This window comes from Protomyctophum bolini, assembly GCF_963924005.1.
Source record: "Protomyctophum bolini genome assembly, chromosome: 24".
Taxonomy (NCBI): Eukaryota; Metazoa; Chordata; class Actinopteri; order Myctophiformes; family Myctophidae; genus Protomyctophum; species Protomyctophum bolini.
The window spans coordinates 21,461,281-21,467,704 of record NC_137885.1 but is presented as its reverse complement, the minus strand read 5'-3'; positions in this window follow the sequence as shown (position 1 = coordinate 21,467,704).

The window sequence follows — 6,424 nt, the reverse complement described above, 5'->3', positions numbered from 1 at the left end:
TCGATCATTCGATTAGAATTAATTATAAAAAAGAACAAGGCCTGAAAAGGTTGAGAACCACTGCTCTGCAACAGTGGTTCATAAACTGGGGGTCGGTCTCCTCATGGTTTTGGGGGTCCCCAGATGATTCCCTTTCTCTCTCAACAGTGTACACACCAAGATACAGCATAAGTGTTTATACGGTGCAGTGGTGGAAATAAATCAATATTCTGACACGTAGTACTCTCTTACAAGTAAAAGTCCGCAATGAAAAAGTTACTTGAGTAAAAGAACAGAAGGATTGGTATAAAAAAAACAATGCGGAAATAGCCAATCTACAAGCTCACAACGCGTCACATTGTGAGCTTGTAGATTAGCTAGTACCACTACTTTTGAAAATGCCACTACATTTTCCGACTGGCAGAAACGATTGAGGATTATGCTAAAATAATTGTCGCAAATAATTTGCGATCAGGCAATTACATTATAAGCTTATTATAATTATATGAATTCATGTATACATTATGATATCAGGCAATGAATGAACATAAATGATACAAAATACCCTGTGCGTAGAAGTAGAAATAATGTGCTCACATTTTGGATGGCGGGGCTGAAGAAGTGACTAGACCGTTTGGTTTGGCTGTGTGACTTATCTGCAACGCCCCTCTCAAGGCCGACCTTGTGCACGCGTGTGTGTGTGTGTGTGTGTGTGTGTGTGTGTGTGTTATCTCGTCATAGCAGACCTCAAGGTTCTGCACCGTCTCAAAGATTACAAACTCTCTCTCACTTTTCACCCTCATTCTTAAAAATGTATTAACAGCACTTGCGTGTGACATCATCATCATGTTATGCGGGAACGTCTACTGAGTGGTAAAAAACTACTTTCTGGCCTTGACAGCCCATACATCCAAACAGAAAATCACATGGGGCAATGACCATTGGCATAATGAAGGCCAATGATGGTTCTTGGTTCACCTGTGATCCTAGTTTCGTGAGGCACTGCACTGGGGATAGAGTGGCATTCTGACGCACCACGTGGCTTTTGCGTGCGGTTAGGGTCAGGGGCGTAAGGACCTGGCGATAGACCCCAGTGCAGGTATTTTGTTTAGCCCCCACTGTACCTTAGACATGATGTTATAACATTGACCAAAATGGAGTTAGGATGATTAAAAAAGGTTATGTCTGTAGGAGTGCAGTCAGAAATGACTTTAGGCAGATGGGAAACACTTTAAACGTGTAGAGTGACGGATTACTTTACCTGGCTTACATCTTCTGATAGTTGTACTTGAATGTTGAGTGGACATGAAATAATATTCCTGTCTTTCATTAGCGCGAACGCAGAACGTGACAAAATACAGCTGAGCTCTGTCATGCTGCTGACAGCTGATCATAATCAGGCTTTCCTGAAGGTATATTCTCCTAGATTCTTTGTATGATCATATATAAGCATGTCTACAGGTACCAGAATCAAGTGAAAAATCTTTTGTATAATTATTTTTTCTATTGAGATATACAGTATAGCCATTTTAAGCTTGGCTGGCTGCCATTTTGAACGCCATGTTGGAAATGACGCCTTTCCCGAAGGTATATTTTCCTAAATTTGTAGTATGTTCTTAAGCATGACCAGAGGTACTAGAATCAGTTGTAAAATACTTTGCAAATGTTTTCCCATTTGAGATATGGCCATTTTAAACTCTGTCTGGGACGCGAACATGACGGCTTTCTGGGGAGTAGATTTTAGTAGACTTTTAGTATGTTATTTAGCATGCCCAATACTACCAAAATCCATTGGGGGTTAAGTGATATTTTTTCATAAATTGACTCACCTATACAGTAAAGATACCAAGAAGGACTGGCCAGTGATGTCACTGTTATGCGACATGGAAATAGTACAGACTTGAATCCTTGGTGTTACTCTTCATGCGACCGAGTAGCCTTGGTACCCAGACTTTCTTTTCACCGCCGCCTTGACTTTTTTATCCTTTTCTTCTTCCCCAGCCCAGGCCCTGGGCCCCGGTGCATTGAACCGGTTGAATCGTCAATATTTACACCACTGGTTAACGTGGACCTGGAATGCCGGGTGTAACCTGTCTCTCATTCTATTCATGTGTTAACTTGCTTTTGCTTATCGTAAAGTCACTGCATGTATTGGGTAATATGCCAAAAAGCAATGGATGTGTCCCAGATCCTTAAAGGGACATTTCACCACTGGAATAGAAACTGCAGTCACTCAATGTTAATAGTATTTGTAGTAGATAACAGTAGCAGAATTTGAAATTTGCACCACATGGCCAGAACAATAATGAAGTCTGTGCACTATAGGGTTTGACTGCAGATTGCTGAATTCCTACAATGACCATAATGCTTTGGTGCACTGCCCCTCCTTGTGGAGAGGGGGAGGCTGCGTGGAGGTGTGACTTGTAGTTCAGGAAGGAAGTGAGATCACATTTTCATGACAAATTCTGGTCATGAACATGCAGGTGAGGTGACATGACTAAAATATCTAAAAACACATATTACACACATAAAAAAAACCCAGGAAAGTGTTTGTGTCCCAAACATCATTCAAATAAGATCTGGTTGCAAAAGGGGTGAAGTGGCCCTTTAACCTGCTCAGCTCCTCTATCCTCTATTGAACCAGAACGATCACGCCTGGGGTGTGATTACAGCATAGAGGCACTCCCAGGCACTTTGCATACACCCCCAGGCATGATCATGAGGTGATCAGCAGCAGGGCCGGTTCTAGGCATAAGAAATACAAGCGGCCTGCCCCACCTTCACTTAATGCAGGTTAATATCGGAATACTGATATATTATTGATTCCAAACATGCAAACATGACCCACTTTAATTCTTACAGTATATCAGTAGCTTAATGACTAGTGTAGTCGTTTTATGTCCAATGTATTTGCATTTAAGTTCATGAAGTTAACATAAAAACGTGTATACATGTATTTGAAATTAAATAAAAATGTTAATTTTCAGGATTCAAATTCAGAAATAGCTAAAAATTATTCAGCATTCAGGACAAAATATCAGATCTACAAGCTCAAAACGCGTCGCAGTTTGAGCTTGTAGATAAGCTATTTTTGACTATGCATTGTGGCCCTCTGGAGTGAGTGTGAAATATAGTGGCCCGCCGCCCACTCCATCATCAAAGTTGCCATTCACTATAGTCACAATAGGATCTTAATGCAGAACTTGTAGTATTGACTCTAATTCTCCACTTCTTATAAAACTCACAACATCCAATGAATGGCGGAGATCGTCCTCGTGTATTTAGGGGGATTTATTGAAAAGTCCAAACCTTTATTTCCATCTAAAACAGAATTCCTCCTGAGCTTCTCTCAAAGAGGATACTCTTGAAAATAATAAACTGACTTAACAACAGCAATAAAAATAATAAAACCACGCCAGCTACACAGTTACATTCCGGTGTACTTACGGGCAAAGCAGTCGTTCATGCACTAGCCCGGGCAGCGCACCCCCCGCCCCCTTCTGCCCAGTTAAAACACAGTTAACACACACACACACACACACACACACGGGGGGGGGGGGGAAGAATATGAATTAATGGAATAAAAATATCACGACGCTCGATATCACCATTTTGTAATTAAGGCACAGAGCGCATTTCTGCATGCTGTTGCCTGTCGTGCTGTAACATTGGGGGGATGCAGCCTCTAAGCTACACAGTACATTTCTATCTATCTTTGAAGAAAGAAAGAAAAAACAATAACAACAGAGAAATAGATATTGCTATTTCAATGGAATTAGGTGCATGTATAGCCTATGGGGGGAGGCTCTAATATTCGCTACACAGTGTATTTCCATCTATCTTTGAAGAAATAGAGATAGATATTTGCAATTTTAACGGAATTAGAGACGGGGAGGCGGAGGAGCCGGAGGTGCGCTGCCCGAGCTAGTTTAACCCATTCTGACCTGAGATCAGATTCTAAAAATGTCTTCTACTGTACATCCTGACAGTTTTCCATTCTGACCTGAGATCAGATTCTAAAAATGTCTTCTATGTCAGTCGTTCTTCGATTTTTCAAAAATAGCAGACCTGCTACAAGCTATTTTTAAATAGCTAAAGCACGACATGATGCATGAACACCAAAAAATCTTGTGTCGTTCTGCTGCTGTTGCATCAACTCATCTCACTGTCACGTTTCACATGCTCAGTAGCTATTATATCGCTCAAGATAATGAGTATTTAGAAATGTAACAATATTGCAATAAACAACACCTAATATTAGTAAACAAACCACTGTAACAATATGCAAATACTAATTGCGACTGCAGGTCGCATTTACTATGAAATTGTGCATTTCCCGTCAGTCAGTCAGTTGTTTGGTTGGTTGGTTGGTTGGTCATTCCAGGCATATGGCCATGCCTCGTGACATCATCAGGGATGGAGATCCCTGATGTTATCAATATCTTGCCCATATGGGAATGCCCATATATGGAGATCCTTGATGTCATCAATATTAGCCAGCAACTCTAGATCTGACCTCAAACCCTTAGATCTCCAAATATGGAGCTGACCTGTTCTGACATTCCATAATGTTTAACTGATCCTTCCCCATCCATCCTCCCTCTTCGATGTCTCCCGTTTGAGTGATAAAGGTAATAGAGCATGCCACTCTAGCCCAGGTGCCAGGCAAATGGCAGTACAAGAGAAAGAAATAGAGTCTGCAACACTGGTAAGGAATAACTCAGCTCCACTGGGATCTTCTTCAGGAATGGAGAATTCCTGAAGAAGATCCCAGTGATCCAAACCAGTGATTGAAACGTTGCATTAATACACCAGTGGAGCTGAGTTATTCCTTACCAGTGTTGCGGACTCTATTTCTTTCCCTTTTGACTGATACCTGTCCTCTAGACGGGCCTGCCCCAAAGTTATTACTGCAGCCATGGCCAGCAGCCGGTGAAAACTAGAGTTCTCAACAGGCCCGAAGATGAAGGCTCGGCCCTACCTGGGCCCTCATCAGACCTGTTCTGACATTCCGCGTGCACACGATCTCGCCCTACCCTTAGATCTCCATATATGGAGCTGACCTGTTCTGACATTGCATATTATGTTGATCTGACCACATCAAACCCTCAAGACACGCTCCATATATGGCCAGTACAGAATTCCTTCCATATGTTGATCTGACCCCCCATGCCAAAGCGCTAGTGCTCGCCCAGCAGTCAGCTGTCACCCAAGCGGATGCATGCACGTGAACTCACCCTCAGTCATCTTAACTGGAAATAATTCCAGTCCATGTTTCCATTCAGGTCATAAAGTACTTTGTGCTCTTCAACGATATGATCAACTTCTCAACCGAGACCATGTTGGCTGAAACTAAACAAAAACAAGTATGGTGGCTCTGGAAGGACATAGCACTGCTCAAAGGGTGAAAGACCATGTGTATATTTGAAAGACAGCTGCGAAAAACTGATAAAATCGATCCCGGTCCGAAGAAAACTTTATACGGATGAAATATTCAACGTGATTGACATAAAGTGAGGTCGATTTTCTCCGAAAAACATACCAGTGTGCAATTACTTTAAAGATGGAGTGCCAGAATTTTTTTATTTTTCCAGTTTTCCATGTGTCTATGAGGTGACAGTACTTCATTAGACACCCTGGAGTCGTTTTCATGTGCAATGGTGTATTAACTTTGTATTTAGGGTTTCTTTCTGGAGGCTAGACCCAGGACTCAGGGACACACACAGCTGTCTATAGGAGTGGTTTGCACCACTCAAAAATAGGGTCTCATAATTGACTTCCATTGTAACGGGGAAACAGCTCTCAAAGTCACTCTTTTAGCACACAAACAAACGCTGATTCTGTGGTACTGCGGCCTTCCTAACTCTCGTGAGGACATCTTGCGAGGTTTCGTTTGTAAACAAGTTGCCACGCTGTTTGAGAAGCACCCAGCTGCAGCCTCGCAGACACGCAGTCCCAGACACAGACAATTCTTCTAAAGTGTCTTCTAAAGTGTGTGCCTCAAACACATCCATTGTGTATGTTTTTAGCGACAAGTGTTTTTTAGTCAACGCGAACAGAAGTGATTCGGTCGGCGTAGGCATATACCTACCGGATCTTCTTTCTACACAAATTAGTCAAAACAAGTCAACGTTCACATGCTAAAAGCGTGACTTCAATGAGGACCTATTTGTATTTCTTAATTTACTATGAAACTACTTTTCCAACAGCTGAAACTTCTAACGATTGTGAGGATCAGCGTTGCATTGGGGATATTATCTCTGGGGGACACGTGTCAATAATTACACTGGTCTGACACCCGGCAGCCTTTGTAAACTTTGTTGTCCCCATTGAAAGTTGCCTAGCAGCGTGTGGCTGCCCCGTCCAGTCTGTTGTTGTGGTCGTGTGCCGACCACAACCTTTTTTCAACACTACAACAAGCGATTACAGCGTTTTAAAGTGGATT